Source organism: Eupeodes corollae, chromosome 3 (genome assembly GCF_945859685.1).
Source record: "Eupeodes corollae chromosome 3, idEupCoro1.1, whole genome shotgun sequence".
In the NCBI taxonomy this organism is placed as follows: Eukaryota; Metazoa; Arthropoda; class Insecta; order Diptera; family Syrphidae; genus Eupeodes; species Eupeodes corollae.
The window spans coordinates 16,987,337-17,004,924 of record NC_079149.1 but is presented as its reverse complement, the minus strand read 5'-3'; the positions used below and the strand labels follow the sequence as shown (position 1 = coordinate 17,004,924).

The 17,588-nt window shown below is 31.8% G+C and overlaps 1 protein-coding gene across 1 annotated transcript in view; it reads right to left on the bottom strand.

Annotated features, from left to right (window-relative positions):
- The window catches only part of LOC129948956 (F-box/LRR-repeat protein 20), a 91,238-nt gene extending 78,307 nt beyond the window's left edge, over nt 1-12,931 (bottom strand). Inside the window, exon 1 of the mRNA XM_056060116.1 lies at nt 12,029-12,931. The gene's annotated coding sequence lies outside the window, so the exon portion shown is untranslated. The remainder of the gene's footprint in view (nt 1-12,028) is intronic.
- Nucleotides 12,932-17,588: the final 4,657 nt, after the last annotated feature.

Here is a 17,588-nt window from a genome sequence, read left to right as displayed (position 1 = left end):
CAAATAATATCTACAACCTGAGTTGCTTTTGCAGTTGTCAAAACAAAGTGAGAAAATTTTATAGCAAAAAAAAAACAAACCCGAAAATAATATTGTTTATTTATGGATTATAGCGATCATGGTTGAAATCAAGCATTCAAGGTTTATTGAAAGAAAAACTGACAGTTGGGAATACAAAAAATGTAAAACTTTTTATTGTAACTATGTTTTTCCTAATTATGGGCCAGTTATAGCTATCATTGGTTTTCATTATTGAAACTAATCATTGGAATTTTTTTGACAAGTCGTTTATAGCGATATGTCATTGGGGAAAAAAAATCCAGATTGAAATCCACCGAAAAATGTTTACTTACATAAATCTGTCATTGAAATTGGGTGAAATTAAAACACAAAGCAGTGGAATGATTTGATTTACTATTAAACACAGAAGTTTCAGCTGTTCACAAAAATGAATTTCCGTCTGGAAAATAGAAATATAAATTTTAGCAAAACAAAATTATTTGTGTAATTTCCCATTGACCAGATAGCTGTGATTGGTTTTCATCATTGAAATAATTTTAATTTTTTTGACAGTTTGGTCAAAACTTTTATTGGAAAATTCTGCCATTAGATGCAAATTTCCTTATTGGAATCAAGCATTTCCCGATTAGAATCACATTTATGAATTAAGAGGTGATCATTGAAAGTTCTACTGCTTCATTGAAATCGGTTCATCATTAAAAATGAACTAATTGCCAAGTTCTACAATTCATCAGCTTTATTTTGACATCAAACATTATATATTTGTCTCTCATTACCGCTTTAAAATCTCGAAACTAAATTCTCAACAATGAAACCTAATCGAGTCTACTTACACGAGACCTTCAGCACAATCATCAACAAATTAAATGTTGTCCCTATTATTTTAGCCGTAGCTGTATATTCAGTGTTGAAAATACATTTTCCAAAACACTCATATGAAATGCATTCCCAACAATTATTTCAAAATTGTTTTTGTAATATTTTTTTTGTAATTCTTTTCTTTTTTGATTTCTTAATTTATTTTTAACGAAAAATCTTTTTGACAGTTGTCAGTTGACAGAACATTAAACAGAACGGAATCAGGGATTTAGATATATGCATATTATTGTTCTTGTGGGTTTATTCCCCATCATATCGTCCTATCATGCATTGTCGTCCATGACCTAATTTTGATGTAAGGTCTTGAATAACATGCCTTCACATTAGTTATGGTATATTTTTTTTTATTTTGTATCCAGTACAATTAATTCCAATAAAATTTCAAACAAAGGAAACCCAACATTCAAGCAAAATTCTAAAAGTTAAATTTTCTGTTTTTGTTTGTTTGTTTGTTCTTCTTCAGTTCGACGAATTTAAAAATTAAAAAGAAAAAGAAAACATATTCGAACTCTTGTATCGTATACAACAAGGATTTCCAGTTCCAGTTTGAATTTTAAAGCTTTATGCACTCTTCCAAGTGCATGGAACTGGAACTCCTCAATAAGTCATAAAATAGTGTATAGTTAGATGCATATCACTTAGAAACAAAAGAATGCAAAATATTGTTTAAATTGGTGTAAATTTTTCTATACACACAATAGGTGTATAAAATGCATATATAGGTTTAGGTTAGGTAGTAGGTACACAGCTTAAGGTTATAGGTACATTTATATACAGATATTAAAAGGCTCACTTTTGCAATATGTTTCTTCCAAGTCATGTTTTTTGATTAAGGATACACGTAAAGACTTTTTGAACACGGAAACTGCTTCTTCTGATGCACTCTGAAAAGTCACGTCAGCAGGCAGCAGGTGAAGATAGAGGCAGGTAAGTTAGTTATTTTTAGGCTTTTGCGTTGTCAAAACAAGAAGAGAAAATTTTATAGCAACAAAAAAAAACAATTTTATAGCAAACCCGAAAATAGTATTGTTTATTTATGGTTTTCAAATTTATAGCTATGTTGTGTTGTCTCACATATATGCGTTCGTATCTCGCCAAAACGTTGAACTTTAGTAACTTCGCACTTGTTTTTATTTTTATTAGGTATTTTATTCAACAAAGCACAGAACGAAATTAAAATATATTATACGACTACAGCGACAACGACAACGACGAAAGCAAAGAGTATTAAACAGCTGATTGGAATGATTATATTTATTTCTGGTTTTGTGTTGTTTGGAGAAAGAACGATGAACGGGTAATGGAATTGCGAGATATCAAAACAATACGAAAACAACGAACCAACAAAAATAACGCATTTCGTGTTCCTCCAACGTTCTTCTGAGAGCTTAGACCTGAAACAGTGAATACAGGAGACCTGAGACTCTGCTGCTGGCTGACTACTATATCACTTCACTGCTGTTGCTGTATCACATTCACGATTCACGAATACGAGACAAATGGAATGGATATAGCGAGTGGAGCGGAGCGGGAGCCTAGAGCAGAGCTGCCTGCCTTTCCTGGCCTGGCTATACACAAAGAATCAACAACAGAGCAGTAAAAACAGCGCGCAACAGAACCTCTCTTTTATTATTTTTCTCCATATACATAATGTACATCATCATCTCCCATCTCCCATTTCCATCATATTCATCCCTCACCTCAAGCTCAACAATAACGACGGACGATGAGGAGCGACGACTTTGGTGGACGTTTTCAACCCCAGCGCCAGCGCCTCATTCCTTTCACCTTCTGGGAGCGGGAGTTCAGTTTTTCGTTGTTCGTATTCGTAGTTTCTTTGCGCTTTACCAATTTTGTTATTTTATTCATTTTTATTTTTCAGAGAGAGAGAAAACTTTCTTGCTAGAAACCATAAGAGAACGAGCTTAAATTTATTCCAAAATCCTAAACGTCACTTTTCGAGGTTTCATTTCGTAGGTGGAAGCTTTTTTGAGAAGAGAAAAATAGTAACTTTAATTGTATTTCTTTTTTCTAATCGTCATCATCTGAAAGTTCTTTGCTCTCTCGATTAATTCTTTTGATAATAATGATTATTTAGTTATTGCACAAAATTTGAAATTGCAAAGCAATTGAACGTTCAGTGGTTTAAGCATAGACACACCGTGTATAGTGTGTCTATGGGTTTAAGTTTAGTTCGTGCTCAAATATAATTAGTATTATTTTTATAGGTAATAGGTACTTATTACCTGTATCAGGTGTTGCTAATGCAGTTTTCCAATACATTATTCAATTTGACATTCAACAGGAACAATTTGCGACTTTAGCAAATTTTCTGGACATACATTTTGTTTGAAAATTGAAAAGAAGATTTTTTCTACTTATTTTATAGCTTTAAGTAATTTGAGATCATTTTATTAAATAAGTAAATGTAAACAAGTCCATTGCTACGTACCCTACCTATTTGACTTTTCAATTGTAGCAAATTAATACAGTTCCGACGTCAAAGTTTAAAAACACTTTATGTATTTGAAAAAGTGCACCCTTACAATGCAAATTGTATTATCCTAACAATAGTGTCAATTGGTTTCCTATAATTTAAATGTGCTTTAAATTGACTTTTTAAAATGTGTAAAGTCACGTTTGTGCGTCCATTCGCTCTCATGTGCAAAGCCCTTAAAACAAGAAAATTTTGTAAAAACAATTTGGAAGTATAAAGCAGCATTCACATGAGCGCGAGCAGCGACGAATGAATTACAAAATGTGAGTTTTGTACGTTTGAAGACATATTTCCACACAAATTCTTAGAAAAAAGATATAGTTTCTATTTGATTTTTGATGCATACTTTTACTTTTCAATATCATATATTAATATATTTAATAAAACAAATTTATTCGTGGCGAAAAAAATGTAGTTAATACGAACTGTCAAACTTTATTCGCGTTCCACATTATCCACACTCGGAACGAATAAAATAATCTTGCGTACTTAACCTAAAAAAATCATTCTTGTTTTGGTTTCGGTGGTGAATGGTGTTCATTCGCGACGAATTAAAAACTCTCATGTGAAATAAATGTCAAAATCGACAAATATTCGTTTATTCGTTGGCCGTGCTCATGTGAATAGTGCTTAAAAGGCCTTGCACATGAGAGCGAACAACGAATGGACGAACAAACGTGATCAAACACATTTCAAAAAGTCAATTTCAAACAAAAACATATTTAAATTATAAGACACCAATTTACACTAATTTTAGGATTATAAAATTTGCATTTTGTTCTTTAAAACAGGAAAATTTTGTAAAAACAGTTTGGTACAAACGAATTGCAGTGTGGTTGCTACGAACTGTCAAGCTCTATTCGCGTTTCACATACGAATAAATAGTTCGTGCGCAACTTTGTCTCAAAATTATACCACTTTTGTTTTGTTTTTTGTGTGAAAGATCGTGGTTGAGGAAAATATGGAGAAAATCGTAATTCAATTCGTCGCTGTCTGCTAATACAAATATAGCTCATGTGAAAGAAATGTCAAAATATACGAACATCCACAGTTCGCAGTTCGTAGTTCATGTGCAAGATGCTTAACATAGCTAGATGTGTTTTAGGGGTCAGTTAAAGCTGTCATTGAAATCGATCCGAGAAAATGTTTTAACCGATATTTAAATATGTTTCCCTTCGATTAGTAACGAAAATTATATAGGTACTGATGGATCGGAAATCACCAAAAGAATTTTTGTTGACGAAAAAAGTGTAATTGCGCATTTGTTTCTCTCTAAAAATGTGTTTTTCTATTTTCCGGACGGAAATTCATTTTCCTGAACAGCTGATACTTTTATGTTCATAAGTGAAACGAATCGTTCCACTGATGTGTGTTGCAATTTCTCACAATTCCAATGACAGATTTCTGTCAGTAAAAGTTCTGTCCGTGGATTTCAATCAGTAAATTTATTACAATGACAGAAACTTTTAATGATAGCTATAAACGACCTGTCAAGAAAATTCCAATGTTTGTTTTCAATGATGAAAATGAAAACCAATGAAAGCTATAACTGGCACCTTATACGCAATTTTGAGTACGATTTGGAAAACAAAGAAGATTTAAAAAACTATTTGTATTTAAAAAAGAGCTTGTTTCTAATTATGTTTATGGCGGCACATTTACGCATATCCATTGTTTGTAGAACGTACTACTTTGTACTGTTACAACATTTTAATTTTAATCAAAAGTGTATTTATACATACAATGATTATACTAATTTAAAGTCTGTTATGTTATCTGGGTAATTAATGTAGTAGTTAGTTTATAATTATTGATCTCAGTTTAAAGTATTAAAGCAGCTATCAGGAAGTTTATCAACCATTTAAAAAATTTTACTGTTCAATTAATTGTAAACAATTTATAATTATAACCATTTTTTAAACATTAAAAAAATGTTAAAAGACACGAAACTTTAAAATTAAAGCAAGGTTAAAGAAGTTAAATTGATTTTTATTTTTATTAATATTTAGCACGTCAACAAAAATGTACAATATAATTTATGAATAGATAATATAAATTCCAAATTATTATTAAAACAATTATTTGCATAATTTGAAGGATCAGTGATTTTATATAGTGGGACATATCTGATGAATGTCTATGTATATTTATTATTTATAAAAGCACTGAATACGTTCACTTTTTTATTTGACATTTTGACAAGAGATCGAAATATTCAAAACGTTATGGAACTGGAATTTTCTTTCACTTCTATAATTAAGGACCAGTTGTAGTAATACAAATAATTCTACTATTTGGAATTATTTTGACAGCTCAAATATAGCTTTAACTGAACATTTATGTCATTGTATCAACATTTCCTCATTGGAATTATTCATATTTATTTGAGCTAAAAATTAATCATTGAACATAAAAGTGGTAGGTATGAATACAAGGCAAATTCGAACGACTTCAGTGGAACGTTTATGATCCAAATTGGGAAATCAGCAATCAGCTGTTCTTTAAAGCGTCAGTTATAGCTATCATTGAAATCTAACATTGGAACTTGTTTGACAGGTCGTTTATAGCTATCACAAAAATTTCTGTCATTGAAAAAAATGTCCTGATTGAAATCTTCTTTGTGTGATTTCCGATCGATTAGTATATAATTTTCATTCCTAATCAAAAGGAAACATAGTCAAATATCGATTCAAAAATTTGTCAGGATCGTTTTCAATGATAGCTATAATTGGCCCCTAAGAACGATTTTATCATTAAAGGACTAATGACATAAAAGCTACAAACGTCCAACTAATAAACGAATATTCGTCCATTATGACATTTCTTGCACATGGCTTGTTTTTATTTGTCATAAAAGATGCATACCAGAGACAAAACTATTATTTTTATGCAAATTGAGTTTGACAGTTTGTTCTAATCAGATTGTAATTCGCGACGAAAAATTAGATTTCTTCGATTTCTCTTATTGACAATGAAAAAGCTATTTTTTTACCTTAAGATTGACTTAAGCTATATTTCTACATTTTTAATTTGTACTGAATTTGGGTATGTATATTGGTAAAAAATAAATGTATTTATTCATTTGGCGATCAATGCCCGCTCTCATGTGGATAGCCCTTAAAAGTTGACTTAGAGAAAAGTTCTGCATCAAATATTTTTGTAAATACAAAAACTGCTAAAATGAATTGCATTGATTGGAATAACATAACAACATACTCTTCTAATTGCTTTCAAATCTCGAAACAAAATTTTCAATGACTAAAAACCAATCTTTCAAATTTTTTTGACAGGTCATATGGAAATTTCTTTTTTGACAGAAATCTGTCATTGGAATTGTGTAAAAATGAAAGTCAAATTTGTGGAACTTCCGTTCCGTTGTTTTGAATAAATGGAATCAGCTGTAAAGGAAAATGAATTTTGGCCAGGAGAATACAAAAATACATTTAAACATATAACAGTTCTTTAATTAAATTTTTTTTCTCAAAATATCTTTCGTTAATTTCTAATTTATGAAAATTTAGTTTGTATTTCTTATCAAGCGAGGAAACATAGGTAAACATCTATTGACACACATTTTCTAATTGATTTAAATTTTAGCTTTAAGTGCCCAGTTTTATAAAATAGTCTTTGAGTGATGTACAATCGATCAGTACATAATTTACATTTGTAATCAGTAAAATATCCATTCAAGCATTTGATTTTTATGACAGCCGCTTGGAACTGGCCTTTAATTTGTATCTAAATAACGAAATTCGTAGGAGTAATATAAAAGTAACTGTATTAGAGCTTATATAAAATAAAATATCATCTGACGAATTTTAAGAGCTGATTAAGATCAATGATTTTCCATATGAAGTCTAAAACCAAAAGTAGCAGCTTTTAAAATGACAACAAATCTCTTTCCCTCCAATTTAGCTAAATCAGATTTCCTTTAAAAATTGATTTTTTCCTGGCGCATGGAACACGACTGGAGTTTTTTTTGTCATTGTATTAGTTTAACTTCTTTTGCATTTTATAGAGTGCAGTTGAGCTGTCAAATTTCCAGCTAAACATTTTTTTATAATTTAAATTACTATTAGTGCAAAGAGAGATACATCTGCCGATAATTCAGATCTGCATATTTGATCTTAATCAAAGATAAATCAATTTATGTTGCCCCATTAAATGCAAAAACAGGCGAAATTTGTCTTGTGACAGATCAAGATCAAGAATAAATTGATTTACTTTACCCATGAAAAAACCCATAAGATGTAAAAGACTTGTTTGATTTTACGGACGGACTTCCTTCTATGCTTTTAGGAATAAAATAGATGTTTCTCATTTTGTATTTAACTCTCTTTTCAATTAAATCTGTGGAATAAAGTTAGTTAAGCAATAATATTCATTTATGCTGTAAGTTTTGACAGATGACATAAAGTTGTGTCCAGACCAAAGATAAATTTCAGAGACATTTAAAAAACATTTCAGAAAAAAAGAAGCATTTTTAAAATGCTTTCTTTGTTTCTCACGAAAAGTGTGAAAGTGACAAAATTTGAAAGAAAAGACAAGTTCTGTTGATGATCGGATAAAAGCTGCTTAGCTAATATTTGGGAAGTAGTGCATAAGGACCATAAAATATCATCAAGCAGCAAAACAATCAGTAGAAGACTAAATGAGAAGGATTTGATTATTTAGGTAGCTCAGCACAAAACCCTGGCTTCAAAAAAAATATATATTTCAGCTAGACTAACGTTCGCTAGAGAATACGCACAAAAATCGGTATTTTTTTGGACAAATATTCTTTGGAGCGATGAGGCCAAGCTTAACCGTTGGGGCTCCGACGACGGAAAGCGTTTGGCGTCTACCAAAGCAGGAGCTGAATCCACGCTAAACAGTAAAAATTGTGAAGCACGGTGTTCGGTGTATCATAGTGTGGGCTTTGTTTTAATGGCACAGTGTAGGGTAAATTGTTTTAAAATAGAGCATCAAATGGCCGGCATCAGTATAAGAGCATCTAAAAAATGGAGCCCTGTGCTGACGATAATTTATTATAATCGTGGACATTTATGTATGAAAAATATCCTAAGCATACTTCGCGGCTAGTGAAGCAATAGATTAGTGGTCACCTTGGCCTGCACAGAGACCTGACCTGAATCTTATAGAAAATCTCAGGAACAATGTACAACATCAGGTTCGATTGAGAAAATCAAAAAAATTACAAGAACTTTGGAACGCTGTAAAAAAAACGCTGGAACATCATTCCTAATCATATTTGTCAAAGCCTACCAGAAACTATTCTTTTTGAGGTTAAAAATTGTAGTTCGACAGGAAGATTTCCCAACAAATAATAATGAAAATAAAAAGTTTTTAGTAAAAAATAAGTATTTAAATTATCAATTATGCTATTTCCTATTTTCTTGCATTGTTATAATTTGTGTTATTAAATTTATTCATCACCATATAAAACATTTGTACATAAATTATGTTTAAAAAACAATTAAAAATAAAAATCAAGTTTATTTGAAGTCTATATATTATTTTGTGCTACTTTTCTATCCAACACTGTAAAATAATGATTCTTTTTTCAGCCGGACATCAAGAATGTGGAATGCCATACCCGACTGTTTTTACTACACATTTTGATGTTTTTATTTAACAGCAGTTTCCTGTCATCCGTTGCCAATCGTCATCTGTAGTTTTATGCATTCACTACATCAAAAAATTGCACGTACAACAATTGAAAATAAATCGGTTTTCCTTACACTATGAACTTCCTACCACAAATCTGAGCTTATTAACTTTATTTGATAAAATTATAATGTATAATAGGAAATGCAACAAAATGTTCGAGCTTTGCCTCATGGTTTTTTTTTACCGTTAGTGGAATTTTGCCAGGAATGTCAAAAAATCGCTCGTACATCAAATAAATGTTCGTACACTGCTCTCTTCTCTAACAAAATGGAAATAACGGTTCTTTTTGAAATGTAAATTATGTACTGTAATGATATTGAGAGATCTAGGCTCAGTATGCCTTGGTGTATTGATCTTTTTAATTGTTTTTTTTTTTTTAATTTTGCAAAATTTATTTGGAAAATGGAGGCTTCTCATAAAAAAGTATCGCTTGAAGTAAGAAAACTGATTTTTAAACTAAGAAACAACGGAAAGAGATATGCTGAGATATCGTCAAATATTGCTAGACCACGGTCTACAGTTCAATATGTATTAAAAATAATTTGAAAAATAAAGGCTTTGAAGTGGCCCTAGGAAGAGTTCTCCTAAAGTTCTCCTAAAATAACTGCAGACATTCAAGCAAATGATGGAATATCGCTTAACCCTCAAACTGTTCGGAACTTTGTGCATTCAAAGGGATATAATGGTCACAAGGAACATGACCTTAGAAAAAAGGGACGTAAGTGCAATCGGTTGGTAATTAGGGGGTGAGAAAGATTCCCCTTTTTTGGGTGTGGGCTGGACAAATGCAGTTTTCCATCCTCTTGGAACGAGACCTGAGGAGTATGACAGATGAAAAAGATTACGCAGTACTTTTGCCAACGTTGAAGAACACCTCTTCAGAACAATGGCGTGGATACCATCTGGACCAGCGGATTTATGTGTGTTTAGATCTCTAAGGACTCTTGCCACAACACGAGTGCGAAAGAAGATTGGTCCCATAGAATCACTAACTCGCTTAAGCACAGGCGTAGTCATAATACTCACTGGCAGCGTAGAATTGGCGACGAACTGCTTAGCAAAGAGATTTGCTTTCTCTAAAGCGCTAACAAATGGAGTGTCATTGACAACGAGCGTAGGAACCGATGAAGAGGAAGAATTCCTCAAGTTTTTTATAAATGACCAAAAATGTTTACTGCCTTTGTTACATTCCATTTTTTTTTTGCCGTAATTTTTGGTCATGTAAAAATTTGGTAAGTAGAATATGGGCGTTGCAGGCCTTCCTGGGTTGTTTGAACTTTTTCCGGCTTTTCTCAGTACGGTTGGCTTTATAGCAACGGAAACTTACCTCTTTGGCCCTAATAACCTCTTTACAGCTCGCATCAAACCATGCGTTTTAATTAGGTCTGATACTTTCAACCCTGTTCGGTAAAAAAAATTCTCATTCCCAGGAGAATCAAACATGTGATCATATCAGCGCTGGCGTCAACGTCACTATCGAGGAAGCATAGCGACAAGTTAAAGATCCTGAAGTAATTATTGACACCGTCCCAGTTGGCTTCCTCGTATTGCAAAACGACTCTATTAGGAGCTCTTTCTTTAGCTGAACAGTTTTGAAACGAGACATTTGCTGATATAACACAACGGTCAGATGTGCCTAGAGGAGATAGAAGACTAACTGTGTACTTATCAGGGTCAGATGTAAGAAACAAGTCAAAAGTGTTTTCTGCTCGAACTTCATAGTCCGATATTCGGGTGGACTCGTTGACCAGTTAAGTTAGGTGGTTCAACTAAGCGAAGATTTCTGCACACGCACATCGGGTGTTGTCTGGCCTGAATGTTGAAGCGATGAAGAATTGTCCGTAACAACGATTTCAATGCGAGGATAGGACGAAACAATTCTTTGGATGGAATCGAAAAAGCATAAAATTCACGAGAAGTTGATACTCTGTCTAAATTTGGGCTTCCTCATGTATTATAAACAATAACAAAATTGAAAAAAGAATGGTTGAAAATCTGTTTTTCTTTATATACCTTAGCTATTATTTTGAAGAATCACCTGTACGAACAATTTTTTGATATAGTGAACATAATTTACTTCAAAATTTAAATCCGTTTAAATTATAACTGACAAAAAGTCATAAAAAACTGTCAATAGGTAAATTATGACAGGTGAACAGGTGACATATACACATTGACAAATCCAAAATGATCAAGAAAAAAAATTAAGAAAACCAGCTTTATAAAAATTATTTCAGATGAAAAAACCCAAATAAACAAATGAACATTCTCCTCAAAGGAAAGGAAAGAATGAAAAAAGAGAACGGCTCAGCCAAGAGAATGTTTCTCTTTTAAATTCTATTTTCAATGCAAAAGGCTTTTTAAATTTTTGATATAAAATAAAAACAGAGGCAAAAGAATATTAACACTAACGCACACACAAGCACTCATTTGCACTCACAAAATAACGGAATAAAGCAAAACTAACGATAACGATAATAATACAAAAATAAAAATAAAAAAAACAACCTTCTGTTTTTGTTTGGAAATTTTGTTAATGTAATTTTGCTGCGCTCCCTCTCTTACCCAACCACCCACTTTTTAAACATCTGAGCTTTGACATGTTCGTCACATTCTCTTACAAAATATCTTCTTTTTCGTATTCCCCCCTTGCCTAACTTACAAAATATTTTACCCCTTGACTATTAACAATTTTCCATATATTTATTTTGTTTTAATAAATAATCATTAGTTTTTCGAATGCACTTTTTTGTAGCAATTGCACAGAAATGCTTTTGCTTTGCTTTTACACTGCACACAAAATATCGACATTCTCTGGATGTGATGTGAATGAGGCGAAAAATGCAACCAACAACGAATGAATGATGATTTATGCAGAGCAAAGTGAATATTGTTCATTTTTGTGTTCAATTCAAACTGAAAAATTAACAAAATGCATCAAAAAAGAAAAAAAATACTTACATCATATCGATTTCGTCCTGAATTTGTCATTTCCAACGATTTATCGTGTTGAAGAAAAGAAAAACAAAAGAGTTATTTTCTTTGCCACTCCGTGGGGGTCGTGAAATCCTTGTTGGTTTTGGGAACGTAGCTGGTACTTACGGACTGGCCTTTAATATTACCGTTGTCGTTGTTGTCAATAATCTCGAATGGTGAACATGAATCGTCGTGTAGTTATTGACAAAACACCGTAATTTGGTCGGTGGTCACGTATGTAGATAAGGATGAATTTCTAATTTTTCATTTCATTTAAAATTTTATTTATACAAATCACAGAAAATAGAATAAATAAAAACAGAAAAGTAAATAAAACACAAAACGACAAAAAAATCAAAAATATATTAGGTTTTATTTTTGTTTTTCTTAAAACTTATTCAATTATTTTCTCGCTCTCTTGGCGAATATTTTCAATGACACTAGAATAAAAATATAAATTTTAATCTTTCACCTCTTTCTTCTTCGTCTTTGTTGCACTGCACTTTGATTTTCTAGGCGATTTATCTAATTTTTCCTCACTATTGCACTTTTTAGGTTCTTTATTTTTATTTTGTCACTTCACTTGACTTTTATCGGGGATTGCAAATTATTTTTGTTGTTCTTTTTCTTTTGCATTGGCAAATGGCAACTACCAACTACAACTTACCTACCTACATAATGTAATTTTTGTTTTTCTCTCTAAAAATATTATGATGGATTTTTATCTTATTTTTGTTTCTCTCGGTCTTGGTTCGGCACAATCAAATATTAAAAAATCAAAACGAGTTATATGGTTGATTGACAAGAAATGTTGAGGAGGTTCAATATTTCCGTAAAACCATCGCGAAGTTTTTGGTGTGTTCTTCCTTGATGAAGAGGAAAACAAAACTTTTATTATTATTTTTTTTTATTTTACTTCAGAAAGTATTTTGTGGCTGTTGCAAGAATCTTTTTTCCAACGAGTGGGTAACGACGACGACGAAACAACGGACGAACGTCTGTGTTTTTCTTCTTTCAGAAATCTATTTGTTGTTGTGGTTGTGGGCGATGAATTGATTGCAATTGGGATTCATCAACGCATGCACTTGATGGTAGTTCATTTTGTTCGTGAACAGGGGTGTTATGAGTTGTGTTTTTATGCAATTAAGATAAAAATCTAAAATATTTTTAAACTATCTCGGAAGCAACGTTCTGTTTCTTAACCAAAACACATTGTGTGTATCCCATATATTCTTTTGAACACCCATCCCGTCAATCTCGCATTATTACACTAGGATGTTTTTTGGATGCGTGTTTTTAACACTTCTCTTTAATTTTTTGTTCTCATCCACAAAGTTAAAGTGTGAAAACAATTAAAGAAAACTGCACTTTTTACTACAGCTATGATTATTGACATCATGAATACAGATAATAATTCCGAAATGTTTTTAGATGTGTAAAACCTTTGTGAGGATGCTTTGAAAATTCCCAAACAAAATAAAACATAAAATTGGATTGAAATGTGGTAAGAATTCTTCATTTTCTTGACAAAAGAACTAAAATCAAATGATAAACCATCGTTCTTAAATTATATAAGGATGAATGAAGAAACTTTTAACCTGCTTTTGTCGTTAATTGAAAACGGCATTAAAAAAATACAATTTTGAGAGGATATCGCTTTGTTTCAACGGGTGAAACATTCCAAAGCTTAAAATACCAAGCTATACTCTTTCAATCGTTCCTTAATTTAATTCGGTTATAAGGTCTTTGCTCCACTTGAAATTGTTCGGAAACACTAGATACAGAAATGAAGCAACGCCAAGAAAAAATAAAGGCAGAAAGAGAAACGTCAAAAACCATCCAAAACAATTCTGAACCCAGAACTCTGCGGATTGAGACTTTTTAAAGTATTTCTGACCTACTTCCTCTTTCGCACTTATTTGAGTCTTTCTAAAAACGTCTGAGTGTAATGACACACTTATATACCTATATGATTTGATTTATACAAAAAAGGGATGCTACATATATAAGATATTCACTCTTCTGAATTATAGACAAAATCTATAATGCAGAAGCCAAAATTATAGTTAAGACAAACATATTCATCTTTATTATAGCATCTTCGTAAGCATCAGTTTTGCCAGGATGTTTCAAGTATAACAAAGTCTTTATATTTGTTCTTTATGGGATCATGACGAAATCTAGAATGCCAAACATCTCGAATGCCGAAAATCTCGAAAATAAAAAAAAATTATCTAGAACGCAGAAATCTCGAATCCACAAAAATCCAGAATTAACAAAAATCTCGAAAGACTCTATCTAGAAAAAAATCTCGAAAAAAAATAAAAATTCGATATTTGTTTTGTAGAGGTAATTTCAAGCTCACGTTAGACTAATTTTAATAATACTGAATTTACCGTGGATGTTCTTACAGTTTCGTTGACAATGTGTTTAGATGGGTAACTGTTCTCACAAGTGCATGAGTAGCAATGTGCAATTGTCTGATTGATAACTCTACTTGTCAACTTCTAGTTTGTAAGAAGTAAGCTATCCAGAATGTATGTTTAAATTTTTGAGACAATGTTTAAAATTCACTCGAATTTCTAGATAATTAATTTCTAGATATCGTGGTAGACCCGTTCTTTATTTTTGAATTGTGTTGCTACATTAATTTTTGTACGTTCTGTTGCACATTTTTTCAAGAATTTTATTTTCCTTTTAATTGTGAGGTTCATGCAACTAATTGTAATATTTTTCTTGCATTACACTTTTCCGAATTTTAATTTGTTTTCATTGTATTAAGAATTATAAAAATGATTTATAACTATTAAATTGAGACTATGAAAAAAACACCGTGAACCAAATAAGAGCCCATAATTTTGTTTAAACAGCTTTTGTTAGGTTTCAATTCAGACAAACAAATCAGACAACGACACCAGCGCTGAAATCGAACGAAGAATAACTCTTGCAAATTGCTGCTTCTTTGCACTTACTTGGGGTCTTCATTGAACATTTCCGATCACAGGACTATCGGCCTGTTATCAGCTAATCCAACAGAGACCAACAATCCAACATCAAGTCCATGATCCGGTCATCACAGTATGGATTTTTTGAGCGGATCAAAATCCTGTCATCAAATTTGATGTTTGTGTTGTATGTAGTGGTGAGCGTCCATTTTGAAAATAAAACTCCATTTTGTTTAAATTGTCGTCATGTGCGGTCAAACCTATATATTTTTTACATTAAGTAAGTAAGATTAATTAAAGAAAATGGAAATATATTTAATTTCTTATATTGTTGTTGTTTACTACTATTCAAAGGCATTTTTTATATAATTTGTTTTAATTTTATTTTGCAAAAAACAGCAACTACTGACACAAAAGTAAATCAACAAAAAAGTAAACAACAGATTGACCGTTGTGTCAAATGTGACATTTAAGGTTGCTCATGGCAAGACATAATATGGCCAGTCAAAAAAAAAAACTGGATTGCGGATAAGATTGCTGAAGAGAAGTTGGATTGGATTTTACTCTTGTGGAGCCTCAGGATTAGAAGTCAACTGAATAGTAAAGTCTCTTTCTCGAAAATCTCAAATCACCATCTATAAGATACTCATCATACCGGTTCTCATTTGTGTAGGCGTCAGCCTACAAAGATGAAAGCGTCAAATTCTTTGGGTGATTTTTGGTCTCGCCTGCATTGATTGAACGACGAACCGTACGGGCTGTACAGTGACACTGACCTTCTTAAAAGAATAAAAGTTCAATCACTGGATCATGTAGAACGAACGGACATCAACGCTCCAGCCCGGAAGGTCTTCGAATTCAATCCTGAGGAACGGCGTAGTACAGAAATACCTCAACTTAGGTAGGGCGTGCATGTGGGAGAGGACCTTAACCAACTTGACGTGCGAAATTGGAGATAGCTAGCTAGGGACCGAGCTGGCGGGAGAAGCATGTTGGTTGAGGCCCAGGTCCACCCTAGATTGTAGCGCCACCTTAAGTAAGTAAGTTTGGTGTTTTTTTTTATTTTTTTAATAAAGCTTCCGACAAGACTGTACTGTCACAAAGCTATAGTATTTTAAAGGAACTAAAAAGAGTTAGTTGAAAGAGTACTCGCTCTAACTTTCATGTTTTGACATTATGCAGATGCAGATACATGTAAATTCACTTTTATGATAGTACGGACAAATTTTAGTGTTGAATAAATTAGTCTCAACAGAAATTTTGTTTACGATTCTAAGAAAAGATAGATTTTTCGTGTATTAAGATTTTTTTTAATTTGAATTTAGTACAATGCATTTGACAAGTTAAAAACATCCTACTACTAAAATTGAAGCTTTACAATCTTCGCGCTTAAAAATTATCATCACTCAAAATCAGAATAAAAAATATTGTTTTCCAATTAGAGTTTTTATTCTTTAATTAAAGTTTATGGATGTTAATTTAAAGCGATAAGTCTGGATCAAAATCTGCCAAGTTTAGAGGTCAAAAACGTTTTTATAGGACTTTATCCTTTTCATGAAAGGTTTCTATGACCAATTCACACAGTTGTAACTGTAAGTCCTCAATAACTTCAATAATTTCATCTTTAAGGTCTTGAATTGAGTGTGGAGCATTGGCATACATAATTATTTAAATTATAAGATCTTTAAATGCATTTGTGATCGCTTTTTTCGAGGAATAATATGGTCAGGAAACTTTGCTTGCAAAATTAAGAGTGTTTTGTTGCTTGTGTGACACGTGATACAATTTTTGTATTTAATTTTAGAAATCTCAATCCATTGTTGAAGAGTGTACCGTTTCAATTTTAGTAATCGGATGATTTTCACTTGTCAAATGCCTAAAGCTGACTGCAGCTAAAATAAACGAATGCCCCAAAACAGTAAATGGTTTCTCGTGCACAGAAATGTACATATGTGCCTACCAGAATCTATTTTGTAATGTAAACTTAACACAAAGAGCCCTTAAGCCCATATAATCGTAATCGCCAAAAAAAACTTAATTTCAAAAATCATTTATGCCTTAAGTCATTTTCGGAAACTATTAACTCCATTTAAGATTAAACTTGAAAATAGGTTTTTGGATTTCATGACTAGTATGTCAATGATTATTGTTCTTTTTTTACTAAAAATGTCGCTTAAAATATAATTGCAAAAAGGATTTGACAATATTACAAGAAATTTCTGTGTAACGACGCATATTATTATTTTCTCTCAGATTTACTAATATAAATAAGAAATTAAAGAAAATGTAAAAAAAATGTCAAATTATCAAACACATTGAAATTTCCATGTTGTATCAGATCAAGAAACAATAGAATCAATTGTTTTCTTTTCAATAATGTCTTTCAAACCCTCAAAGGTGGATTCTTATTTCTTTTAACAACATTGTTCTGAATAACAACACTGTTTTTATTAACATTTTACAGATTCTAACCATTAATAGCGTCTACGTTTGTCAAACAACAATATTCGTTTTGACAGATGTCACCTTCACATTGGGAATATGAATTTTCAATTAAAATTTTTGAAAATTAAGAAATTTCCTTAAATTTGTTGCCTGCA